This window comes from Lepisosteus oculatus, chromosome 14, assembly GCF_040954835.1.
Source record: "Lepisosteus oculatus isolate fLepOcu1 chromosome 14, fLepOcu1.hap2, whole genome shotgun sequence".
Classification (NCBI taxonomy): Eukaryota; Metazoa; Chordata; class Actinopteri; order Semionotiformes; family Lepisosteidae; genus Lepisosteus; species Lepisosteus oculatus.
This window is the reverse complement of record NC_090709.1, coordinates 15,939,683-15,953,049: the sequence shown is the minus strand read 5'-3', so window position 1 is coordinate 15,953,049 and position 13,367 is coordinate 15,939,683. Positions and strand designations below refer to the sequence as shown.

Sequence of the window (13,367 nt, the reverse complement as noted above, 5' to 3'; positions counted from 1 at the left end):
GAGGCAAATTGCTCTGAGAGCAGGTTCAGCGCTTTCTGAACGCAGATGTCTTAGAGTGGTGTGTCCAAGTGGCTGTAAAAGGTGGTCGAAACCCTGTCACCGTAGCTTAGTTGGTTAAAGTGCCTCTTCATTAAACAAAAGAACTGCGGTTCAAATCCCAGCCGTGTCTTCCTTCCTCTCTTGTAGTACAGAACGTACCATTTTGGGCACTCACAAAGGGCTTGATTTCGTTAAATGCATGTGTTCATTTCCTTTTTGGAAAACTTGTTTTTGATGAAATTCACACAGCTTGCGAAACATGAAATTCAGTTCTTGTTTATCAGTGCAAAAGAAATATTACCAGCTGGCAAAATAAACGGTAAGATATATATTTTTTTTTATTCGAGGAAAGACTCCACCCGCAAGTTTCTGTGGTGCAGAAATATTACTACACACACACACACACACACACACACACACACACACACACACACACACACACACACACACACACACACACACACACACACACACACACACACACACACAGTATCACTGCACTGACACTGAGCCACAACCAGCACCGTCCGAGAGCAGCCAGAGAGAGCCTGCAACAGCGCGTTCGGCTGTTAACTGAAAGGTTGGTGGTTCAAGTCCACCCAGGGAAGGGTTTCTTCTGCGATGTAAACATTGTTTTCGCATAGGTCGATTGGATTTCTCAGCTAAACCATAGCTATTTTAATATTTGTAGGAAATGCAACTGTTCAACACGTGTCAAAAATTATCCCTGGGGAGGGGGATCAGAATACCTCCTGGGTATCCCTGCCTGTCGTAAGAGGCGACTAAAAGGGTTGTGTCAGGAAGGGCATCCGACGTAAAACCATCTTGCCAAAACCATGGTTGCAAAGAACACAAACCACATACCGGATCGGCCGGGGCCCGGGTTAACAACGTCCGCCATTAGTGCTGTGTCCCAACAGGGTACTAATGGAAATTATGCTACTGTGGAGAAAACTGTAGAGTGGGGGCTACAGAAAAGAAACAAGGTGAAGGGGCCTGGAAGGAATGTTAAGTCAATGAGAGTGGGGAGTTGGAATGTTGGCACCATGACAGGGAGAGGGAGAGAATTGGTTGAAACCATGGCAAGGAGAAAAGTGGAGATCTTGTGTGTGCAAGAAACCAAGTGGAAAGGAAACAGCTCAAGACACCTAGGAGAGGGATACAAGATTCTATATGCTGGAAAGAGTACCAAAATGAATGGAGTGGGTGTGATAGTGTGCAAAGACCTAGCAGACAAGATAGTGAGGGTGGTTAGACACTCAGACAGGATTATCAATGTACAGGTGGCTTTTGAGAGTGGGTTATGGAATATCATCTCTGTATATGCACCACAGGTAGGAAGACCACAGGAGGAAAAGGATAGCTTTTTGGAAGATCTCAAAGAAGTGGTTAGCAGAATCCCAGGAAATGAAATGGTGGTAATTGGAGGAGACTTCAATGCACATTTAGGAGAGAAATGCCCAGATTATCCAGATGAACATGGTCAGAGAGGGCTAGGAGAGAGAAATGAAGAAGGAGGAAGGCTACTAGAAACACTCCAAGCTCTTGAATTGTTTGCAGTGAACACAGGGTTCACGAAGAATTATGAGCAAAAGGTGACATACAGGAGTGGAGGCCATGATACCCAAATAGATTACATATTAGTGAGAAGAATTGATAGAGCGAAAGTCCAAGATGCTAAAGTCCTGCCCTATGAGGCTGTTACCAGACAACACAGGCTACTGGTGATGGACATCACAATATTGAAGGAGCGAAGAATAAGGCAGAGGAAACACCCAGCACGAACAAAAGTGTGGAAACTGAGAGAAAACAAAGTAGATTTCAACAGGCTGGTGAAAGAAATGAAAAACAACACAGAGGAAACAGAGGAGCCTTCAGTTGAAGAAGAGTGGACTGAGATGAGCCACATCCTAGAAGAGGCTGCTACCAGGGTTTGTGGAAAGACAAGAGGAGGCAGACCGAGGGAAAATGAAGAGTGGTGGTGGGATATGGAAGTTCAGGAAACACTGAAGGAAAAGAAAAAAGCATACAAGGCACTGAAAGATGGCACTGGAGAATTACAAGAATATAAAAGACTAAAGAAGGTAGCAAAAAGAAGTGTAGCAAGAGCAAAGGAAAGAGCCTGGAAAGAATGGTATGAGAAACTTGAAACAAAGGAAGGAGAGGACCAAATCTACAAGATTGCTAAACATAGAGCGAGACAGAAAAAATATATTATCCGGGTGTCGGTACTCAAGGATGGAGAAGGCAGAGTCTTGATTAAAGAAGAACAGATCAAGCAAAGATGGCTGGAGTACTTCAAAAATCTGTTAAATGTAGAAAATGAGAGGGAGAACCTAGTGGAGGCAGACGTAGTGTGTGGACCAATCCAAGAAATTTCAGTAAAGGAAGTGACAGAAGCTATCAAAGAGATGAAAGTGGGCAAAGCAACTGGACCATCAGGAATAGCAGCAGAACACTTTAAGAACCTCGATGAAGAGGGGATTCAGTGGCTGACGAGATTGCTAAACAATACTAAGCAAAGGAAGAGAGAATTCCAGAAGAATGGACAAAAAGCAGTATGGTTACCATCTACAAGGAGAAAGGAGACCCAGTGGAGTGTAAAAACTATAGAGGAATAAAACTTCTGGAACATGGATTGAAAATCCTGGAAAAAATTCTGGACAAGAGACTCAGGAAGATAATCAGGATCCACAACTCACAATTTGGATTCTCAGCGGGGAAAAGCACAACAGATGCCATTTTTGTGATGAGACAGTTACAGGAGAAGACACTAGAGAAAGGGAAAAAGCTGTATGTGGCCTTTCTGGACTTGGAGAAGGCATATGACCGTGTGCCCAGAGAGGTGGTGTATTGGTGCTTGAGGAAGAAAGGAGCACCAGAAAGCATGGTGAAGTTAGTTCAAGCAACCTATAGAGATGCAACTACGAAGATGATAACACAACAGGGAGAGACAAAAGAGTTTGAAATCACAGTTGGAGTACACCAAGGATCAGCACTAAGTCCTTTCCTTTTCATAAACATTATTGACACACTGACAGAGGAGGTAAGAACAGAAGTGCCTTGGGAACTCATCTTTGCTGATGATGTGGCACTGATGGCAGACTCAGAAGTAGAACTACAGGAGAAAGTGTTCAAATGGCAGAGGAGTCTGGAAAAGGGTGGACTGAAAATGAATGCAGAAAAATCTGAAATAATGGTAATGGAGAGAAGAGGAGATACTATGACCAATGTTGAGGAGACACATGGAGGAAAACTGAAACAAGTTGATGACTTTAAATACCTTGGATTAAAACTGGTAAAGGGAGGAGAAACACTGGAGGCAGTAAAACAAAGAGTGAAAGCTGGATGGAACAAGTGGAGAGAAATAACTGGAATAATCTGTGACAGGAAAATTCCCAGAAAATTAAAGTGCAAAATGTACAAGACTGTGATTAGACCTGTACTACTATATGGAGCTGAATGCTTGGCAGTTGGAAAGAGGGAAGAGAACTTGATGAGAAGAACTGAAATGAGGATGTTGAGATGGATTCTGTTGATTTCAATGACGGATAAGATCAGAAATGAAGAAATCCGTAGACGATGTAGGGTGGTGGATGTGGTTGAGAAGATGCGAGAGGCGAGGTTACGGTGGTATGGACATATCATGAGGAGGGACGTTGAGGAAGTAACAAAGAGGGTAATGGAATTTGAGGTGGAAGGTAACAGAGGAAGAGGCAGGCCTAGAAAGAGATGGATAGATTGTGTGAGAAAAGATATGGAGGTATGTGAAGTGAGTGAGGAAGATGTGCTCGACAGAGACAAATGGAGAAGAGCAACCAAAGCAGCTGACCCCAGGACAGTCTGGGACTAAGGCTGTGAAAAAGAAGAATAAGAAGAAGAACACGTGTCAAAAATGTCCAATAATGCCCAACATCGCAACTCCCCAGAAAACCATGTTCACCCAAGAAAAATGATCGTCGAATCGTCATTTATACTCCCGTCACATCCTCTGCTGAAATATTTTAAAAATACAATGCAGATTTGTTTGAGAACTTGACAAGCATTGTTTTGTTACCACTGTGCAGTTGGATTTTGATATTTTGACATATTTACCTTAATTTTAAACTGTAAATACTGTACAATCTATTGTAATTGTGTTGTAATATTAAAATATGTTAGCTGAGGATGCAAAGGGGTGAAAGGGAAAGGTCAGAGGGTACAGTAACAACAAGGTTAGGATTGGTGGAGGTGGTAGGGGTGTTGATGGTTTTTCTCTGTAGACGATGATTGAGTTTTTTATCCTTCTCTGAAGTGAGAAACTGGAAGAGTTGGGAGTTGAGAGATCTGATGAGGTTAGTTATAAAAGGAAGTTGATGTGGAGCTGTTAGCCGTAAGAATTCCTTAATGTCTTTGATGTTGTCATCAAAGATAAACTGCAGTAAGCAAAGATAAAAAGAGAATTATCTTTGCTTACTGCCCTGTCTTTCTAACACCTGAAGAAGGCTCCACGGCCAACACGTTGTGTTTCCTTTCTTCTCTTTTCAGCATGGAATAGTCCTTTACTTGTTCCTTTGCAGCCTACGCATGCTGACGCAGCTACTCACCTGATATTTAACATTCCTATAATCACAAATATGAATGTCCACTGTGGGTATTTTTTCCATGATTATTTATTCTGTCATTGAAGCATATTTTATGTCATACCGAAGTGTCATAATCACTGAAAAAATATTTTTTTTCATTTAGAAAGTAAGAAAATGATAAATCACTATGAATTGCATTTAGCCTGTTCTGATCTAGATTTTCTATATACTTTAACATGCCATGTTCACAATGTCACAACTCAGAAATGCAACAGTGAAGTGTTGTAATTACCAATGTACATACAGATGCAGCCATTCAAAGTGCGCGGTACAGACACGTACCGGAGGTAATTGGCTACGGCGTCACGCATTTTGACGCAAGATGACGCACGGCACCACGGTACGTGATTGGTTGACCGACAGGGGCACTCGTGGTCTGTAGGTCTGTCGTAGAAAGATTTACAGTAAACGTCTTTACTTTGCCCGTTGTAGTATGGAATATTCATATGGAATTTTACCACTGAAGGGAAATCTTAGTAGCTGAGCATAAAAAGAATAGGAGCATACTATAACGCGTGTGAAGGCCATAAACGATATTAATTTTGGAACATAAACATACAGTATATGGCTGGTCTCGGTACTTTAAAGAAAACATACACGGAACATGGTTTCATTATGACCAGAATCGGTCTTGAGATATTTTTAACTTGATTTACAGTATTTGAGAGGTATGTCTTGACACCGATACTACTTAAATACTGCTCACATATATGTTTCTAGGTTTATATTATGCATTTCATACGGTCAAATTACTTTTGAGCAACTGATAAGAAGCACGAATCGGTATGCCCAGGGCGTTTTAGTTTTCGTTTTGTTTTAATGCAGTGCGGGGACTCTGCTTTAACTATATCGCCGTGGATTGATTAGAGATATCAAGTACATACAAGTCATTTTTTAAATGTTGTAGTTCGTCTTGTAAAAATGTTACGAGTACATCATCTGTCAACAATTACACAGGTTCTGTTTCCATATTGCGCGTTTTGGTTACGTAATATTATTTTCTAATTTCACGTTGTGAATATATGATTTGGGCAAACAGAGCCGCAAAGAAGTACATTATGGGTCGTTGTTTTTTTTTGCAGTTTTATCTAGAACAAGCGATGCTTAAACCTTTGTCTGATTCTTGTGAAACTATCCACACGACAGTTACAGTACCTAGGAGTTGACTTCAGTGATGTCACTGATGCGATGTTTCTAAAAATCCATCCTCTGTAAAACGTCTTCTCTAGTTGTCCTGGATATGTATTCGCTAATGAAGCTGTGTGTTCTGAGCCTGGATCTCTACATTTCTGTATGAACCAGCTTAGAGGGCTAAAGACAGCTTGTGTTTAAATTGAGTGTAAGGCAATTTATGCTTCTAAAGTCATGGTCAGCATTTATTATTGTACTGTGCTGTAAACTTGTTCTGTGCCTAATTACATTATTTTATAGCTTTATGAAATCTGTACATTGTCTGTCGATAATGTTTCTGTAGTGCTTTTTCAGCCCTCAGCATGTGACTGCACCGGTGGCACTGTGGGTTAGGTTCCTGACTCCCATGTCACATGGTCTGTGATTGAATCCCATGGAACTATAACTTCATTTTTTAACAAACATTTCTTTGAAAAAATGAAACGTTTCCCTTGGTCAGAGATTAAATAAAACCTCACTCGCACCAAACAAATGTATATTTCTAAATATCACAACATGATCGAATTTAAGTCTTTTTAATAACAATGAATGACTATAACCTATGTGTTACAAAATAAACATTTATATTGATTTGAATCGTGTTTTGATTTAAATCGTAAACGAGTGTTTAAATATATGTGTTTAAAGGCGATATACTGTATAAAAGCACTGATTCTTATAGAATGTGTTCCGCTGGGGATTCAAAAAATTTATTTTTTTTAATCGCGTATCTAAGGAAAATTGCAGTATAACTTTGTTCATGCACAAACAGTGGCATGTTACATTATTAATTTGGGTGTCTCCTCTTGCCAGAAAGCTCTAAATTGCATTTTGAGTGCGGTTTTTGACTTTTTCTAAATTGCAACCCATAAATAAAGCTGATACAGTTTAGACTTACTGTATTTTAAACTGTATTACAGCAGTACATTGGACAGTGCAACGTAAATTGCAAAAATGCACTTGGAATCTGTCCAAGCCCTACTACGAAAATTATTTAAACTGCTACACTTATCATTCATCTTTAAATAAGCTTTATTTTATATAGCGTTTTAAGCGAATAGGTAATTAGATTGCTCATAAACCTAATCACTTTTTCTACATAAACACAGCGTGATTGCTCTCTGAAAATGCTTTTTCTTTATATTTAGGCTCAGATTTCAACTATAGATCGTATTATTATAAACTTTCTTGGAAAAATGTATTTTATGAAAACCATGTTTGCTATTAATTCATTTAGGGCTAGAATACGTTTATTGTCTTCCAATAGAGTCGAGTTGACATTAGAAGCTTGCCACGCCCGGACTGTTACACCAACGCATTAGCATGTTAAAGGGATTTCATTGAGGAGCCTAGCTTTCTTAATTAGTAAGTATTGTACTTCCTACTTTGAAAATACCTGTGAAACCGATTTAATTCGTCACAGCCAGCACTCCCGCAGAGAGGGGGGTTGTACTCGTTAATGTCCGATGACATACAAGTGGAAAGAATACAGATTTAAATCGTCTTTTTTCTGAACCAGGGAAAATCTGATCATGTTTCTCTATATCAATAATAAAAAGCTTTTATACTAAAGAATATTACTTAGTAATATTAATCATCAATTTACTACCAAAAAAGTCGCCCCAACAACAAAGACATGATTTCATCATAACACCCTGCCAAGTGGCGAGATATAATTCCTTTGTTGTTTTTGCATAAAGGTTTAAACGATTTGTATGGTTTGGTTAATAATGCAGTTTGTAAAAATCCATATTTACCAAACAAACGATAGCTGGAAAGCCTGCTGTTAGCGAGGGCAAACCTGATGTTGAAAGAAGTTGTTACTCTACAAAACCTTTTTCGTTTAAAGCAACAGGTGGGGTCATCTGCCTTTGGGAAATATCATCCCGCAAAGGATATTTTATTCTTAAATTCAGGTTTGGGACCTTGTTAGGACAAATAGGGACTTTGTTAATTTGTTAATTTGTTTGTCACACAAATCGTTATCTTCAAGTATTAAGTGCACAGTACAGGGTTCATGTTCTGCTGTCATGGTGGTCTGAAAATGATTTCTTTTTGTATATTAGCTCTCTTCTCAGTACACCATAAAGTTCTGGCTGTATGGAAGGTTTTGTGTTATCCTGAGGTATGCCAGACAATAAACATCTCTGAAGACAATTCCTTGGTTTCATGTTTCAGCAGGTTGTTTTGAGTGTCTGAACATTGTCTCTTTGCATCTGTAGTTATTTGCAGCTGGGAAAGCTAATCATTATGATCTGGGAATGTAACTGAGATTTTTTTCTCCATAATAAGCAGCTTTGCAGCAGGTTATTTGTTTTCACTGCTTGAGAGGTATTGGAATACTGCAAGCAAACATGCAGCTGTAAAGTTGAGCAGTTTTTAATGTCATGCTCTTAAGAAATAAAGCCTTTAGACAATTAGGAGGTACTGGTATTCACAAGGTAGAAGGTGGTGTTTTCAGAGGCCTAAAGGGAAACTGTTATACCTAATGATTAAATACTTGATGAGACATTTTTTTTTACTGCATTGTTTATGTATGATCTGTGTATCTCAGCTGAAAAGCTGAGATAAAATAAGATGTATTTATCTAAATAACTGGACCTCAAATAGCAGACCTTATGAGCAATACTGTGTGTATTTATTTAAAATATTTATAGCTCTTCTGGAAAGTTGTTGGGGGAAAAAAAACTGATGTGCTGAAACAGTACAATTAAACACGCTCTGCAGAAAAGGGGATGGTTGTTAGGTCAGCTTCAGTTTTACACGTACAGTACACATTTGATTTCATTAAAATTATGAGGTACCCTGTATCTGCAGGACTCAAGAGGCTCTCAGTCATGTCACTTTGCAGTTGATGTCTCCTAGAGGTTCAACATAAATGGACCTTCTGGGGCACAGGCTTTAAAGGAGCTTTTTAAAAAAACAGACTTTGCATTTCCTGTTATAAGCTATTCTTTTAGCATATGACAAGCATGCCCTTATTATGGCGATATCCTCCTAAACATTGGAGAAATAACTCTAGAAGTTCAATTAAAACAGAAATGCTTCAAATCATTTGGGATACAACAAAAAAGTGGTGTATTATAAAGTGTGTTAAAAATGTAGCTAGTTTGTTTTCATACCTTAGATTATAATAAAACCTCACCAAAATATTTTTTTTAATCCCGAGCCGAACACATTCCATAAGAATCAGCGCTTTTATATATCGCCTTTAAACACATATATTTAAACACACGTTTACAATTGAAATCAAAACGCGATTCAAATCAATATAAAGGTTTATTTTGTAACGCATAGGTGACTATTCATTGTTATTAAAAAGACTTAAATCCGATCATGTTGTGATATTTAGAAATATAAATTTGTTTGGTGCGAGTGAGGTTTTATTGAATCTCTGACCAAGGCAAACGTTTCATTTTTTCAAAGAAATGTTTGTTAAAAAAAAACTTGTAGTTCCACTGGTATTCCATCACAGACTATGTGATATGGGAGTCAGGAACCTAACCCACAACACCACCGGCATAATCACATGCAGAGTGCTGAAAAAGCACTACATAAACATTATCGACAGACAATGTACAGCGTGTACTATTCTTGTGGTGCGGTACATGAATTAGAGTGAGCGTTTTTTATTCTGATCATGAACAGTTTTACAAGTCCGCAAAGGATCGAGGAAAGGTTTATCGCCAGCTGAAAAGAGACACAGCGCTTCGGCTGTGGAGACTTGTTCGGCTGGCTTTCGGAGAGTTGCGTTTTTCAGAATTGTATTGCGATCGTTTTCCACAGAGCTCAGATATCAAAGCACAGCAGCAGCTCTCCACAGCGATCCTCTATAGCGCCCTTTCTCCCGCAGCTCCGTCCTCATTGGAAGGAAGCAAGAGTGAAAGGCTGAAGTGAAATAGAGCGGGGACGAAGGCAGTGAAGAGAGAGAACGTGGGAAGAAGAGAAAAACGCAAGGGAAAAAAAGCAGCGTCGTAAAAGAGGTGACGGAGCTGTCCTCTCAATAAGAAGGGTGCCAGCGAGCCTTGCTCTCGCTTACGGCCACACCCCCTTGAGCACGCCTGATCTCGTCTGATCTCAGAAGCTAAACAGGGATGGGCATGGTTAGTACTTGGATGGGAGACCGCCTGGGAATACCAGGTGCTGTAAGCTTTTAAGCGCAGGAGGCGCCCTATCCCCGCTCGCTCGCTCATTCCCCTGTTCACACGTGCAGTGCGGCTTGTCCGTCTGTTTATTTGTCAGCTTTGGCGAGACACGGGTGCTTGTGTATTAGCGTGAGCGTTTTTTATTCTGATCAGGAACAGTTTTACAAGTCCGCAAAGGATCGAGGAAAGGTTTATCGCCAGCTGAAAAGAGACACAGCGCTTCGGCTGTGGAGACTTGTTCGGCTGGCGTTCGGAGAGTCGCGTTTTTCAGAATTGTATTGAGATCGTTTTCCACAGAGCTCAGATGTCAAAGCACAGCAGCAGCTCTTCACAGCGATCCTCTATAGCGCCCTTTCTCCCGCAGCTCCGTCCTCATTGGAAGGAAGCAAGAGTGAAAGGCTGAAGTGAAATAGAGCGGGGACGAAGGCAGTGAAGAGAGAGAACGTGGGAAGAAGAGAAAAACGCAAGGGAAAAAAAGCAGCGTCGTAAAAGAGGTGACGGAGCTGTCCTCTCAATAAGAAGGGTGCCAGCGAGCCTTGCTCTCGCTTACGGCCACACCCCCTTGAGCACACCTGATCTCGGAAGCTAAACAGGGATGGGCCTGGTTAGTACTTGGATGGGAGACCGCCTGGGAATACCAGGTGCTGTAAGCTTTTAAGCGCAGGAGGCGCCCTATCCCCGCTCGCTCGCTCATTCCCCTGTTCACACGTGCAGTGCGGCTTGTCCGTCTGTTTATTTGTCAGCTTTGGCGAGACACGGGTGCTTGTGTATTAGCGTGAGCGTTTTTTATTCTGATCATGAACAGTTTTACAAGTCCGCAAAGGATCGAGGAAAGGTTTATCGCCAGCTGAAAAGAAACACAGCGCTTCGGCTGTGGAGACTTGTTCGGCTGGCGTTCGGAGAGTCGCGTTTTTCAGAATTGTATTGAGATCGTTTTCCACAGAGCTCAGATGTCAAAGCACAGCAGCAGCTCTCCTCAGCGATCCTCTATAGCGCCCTTTCTCCCGCAGCTCCGTCCTCATTGGAAGGAAGCAAGAGTGAAAGGCTGAAGTGAAATAGAGCAGGGACGAAGGCAGTGAAGAGAGACAACGTGGGAAGAAGAGAAAAACGCAAGGGAAAAAAAGCAGCGTCGTAAAAGAGGTGACGGAGCTGTCCTCTCAATAAGAAGGGTGCCAGCGAGCCTTGCTCTCGCTTACGGCCACACCCCCTTGAGCACGCCTGATCTCGTCTGATCTCGGAAGCTAAACAGGGATGGGCCTGGTTAGTACTTGGATGGGAGACCGCCTGGGAATACCAGGTGCTGTAAGCTTTTAAGCGCAGGAGGCGCCCTATCCCCGCTTGCTCGCTCATTCCCCTGTTCACACGTGCAGTGCGGCTTGTCCGTCTGTTTATTTGTCAGCTTTGGCGAGACACGGGTGCTTGTGTATTAGCGTGAGCGTTTTTTATTCTGATCAGGAACAGTTTAACAAGTCCGCAAAGGATCGAGGAAAGGTTTATCGCCAGCTGAAAAGAGACACAGCGCTTCGGCTGTGGAGACTTTATTAATAAGGCCCCTCAGTAGTTGAGATCTCTGTTATTCCCATCTAGAAACATGCAATCAGCATGTTATTGCTGAAGCAATAGTCACAACATTATTCCACACCTGGGTGAGATGCGGGTTATGATGACAGTCATGCTTTCTACACCTTATACTGAGCTCAGAAATGGACCAAGCGGACATCTCACGAGCAGATCCCTCCGCGTATAAGAAAGGCAACTTGTCTCAGCAAAAATACAAAAAGGCAAAAACCCCACACTTGGAATGCAAACCTACCCTAAAAAGGAAACACGGTTTTAAAACGAACTTGATTTTCCCCTGGAGAAACCTTTTTATGGACACACATCGCATCTATTACACATGTAGAACTAAATATAAAGATAAAACTTAATATAAGAAGTCATGACATATCACACATGACGAAGTCTGGTCCAGAATAAACAGTTTACACTGACCCACCTTTATTTACCCTGGTCACTCACTTCTATTAACTGTTTAACTGGGTAACAAATTAATATTTGTTTCAATTTGGGATCTACACCTGGGAGCCCTGAAATGTTGGCCAGAGGGGAGAAGCTGATATTCAGACGTGAGAATATATTAAAATAAAGGATCTGATGTTGTTTTTCACCTGTCTAATCAAAGCTTGTTCAAAAATTATCTGATTATAGGACACACGAGTTTATAATCATACTCATTCCACTTTTTAACCCCGTATATATGCACAATATGAAACGTATATACACTAAATCTCACGTGTGACTCCCATAATATACATTTCTTTACGAAAATTAGGAACACTTACTACAATTATCAACCCCCCATGACGAGGCAATATTTCATACCTTTGTTTCTTTGTGGGTTCAAAGTTCTGTCCTGTCGTTTCACACGTAATGTTTTGGTAGTTATCTCAATTTTCCTTTGCAATTATCTCCAAGATCATCATCAACTTTTTGTAAAACGCTATGCACAACTGATATTTAAAGAAAGTCCTGTACCAAAACGTCTTCGTAGGGAAAGACAACTTTTTTTCCTTACGTTAGTCGCTACACGGTTACTCAAAAAATCCATTCACCGCCTTTAAAAAAAAGTTTCGTTTTTTATTGTGGTTCACTGACATTTCTGTCACAATTCTGAGGGACCCCAAATAAAATTCACTTGCCGGTATAAAGACGCCGGCGAGGATAAGACAGGTATCGAGCCACCTGCGTATCTAGCGGACGTTTAAAATAAAGAAAATGGCGTGTAATGTTGCGAAGGGCTACTGTTTTTTTTATAGTTTGTCGATTGTAAGGGACGTGGGCCGCGACAGAAATACTGGACGGGGTGGGAAAAGGTTTATTGATGGTTTATTGTACCGCAACGGTCACAATTGACTCACCAGCAAAGATGGCGCCGAGGCCACATTGGCTCCCTCCCGCCCTGCCTCGCACCGAAGCTCGAGCTGCGGAGCGCGACGCCAAACCGCCAGTCCACGGGCGCGGGCGCCGGACATAGACGTCATAAACCCTTCCGAGGCGCAGGAATTATAGATCACTGTAGATTCTTCTGGACCCGGGTTAGGGACAGTGTGCCCTCCGTGAGAGTCTTCTGAGGAAGCCAGTGTCTCATGGGTGTCCAGGCTTGGTACCATCTGTCCATCACAGGACACACAGACACACACACTCACACACCCTGGACAGGACACCAGTCCATCACAGGACATACACACACCCTAGATAGGACACCAGTCCATCACAGAACACACATTCACTCACACACCCTGGACAGGACAGCACTCCATCATAGGACACACACACACCAGGGCCAGTTTTCCCCGAAGCCAATTAGCCCAAAAGCCTGTCTTTGGAC

General features: G+C 41.5%; 2 non-coding genes and 1 pseudogene across 2 annotated transcripts; all 3 read left to right on the top strand.

Moving 5' to 3' along the window:
- The first annotated feature begins 9,867 nt into the window (after positions 1-9,867).
- LOC138216288 (5S ribosomal RNA) lies at positions 9,868-9,986 on the top strand. The gene has a single exon (XR_011179999.1). It is a non-coding gene; the product is annotated as a 5S ribosomal RNA (ribosomal RNA).
- A 537-nt stretch (positions 9,987-10,523) lies between these two features.
- LOC138218761 (5S ribosomal RNA) lies at positions 10,524-10,632 on the top strand (annotated as a pseudogene).
- A 537-nt stretch (positions 10,633-11,169) lies between these two features.
- LOC138243824 (5S ribosomal RNA) lies at positions 11,170-11,288 on the top strand. Its single transcript, XR_011192442.1, has one exon. It is a non-coding gene; the product is annotated as a 5S ribosomal RNA (ribosomal RNA).
- The last annotated feature ends 2,079 nt before the right edge of the window (positions 11,289-13,367 follow it).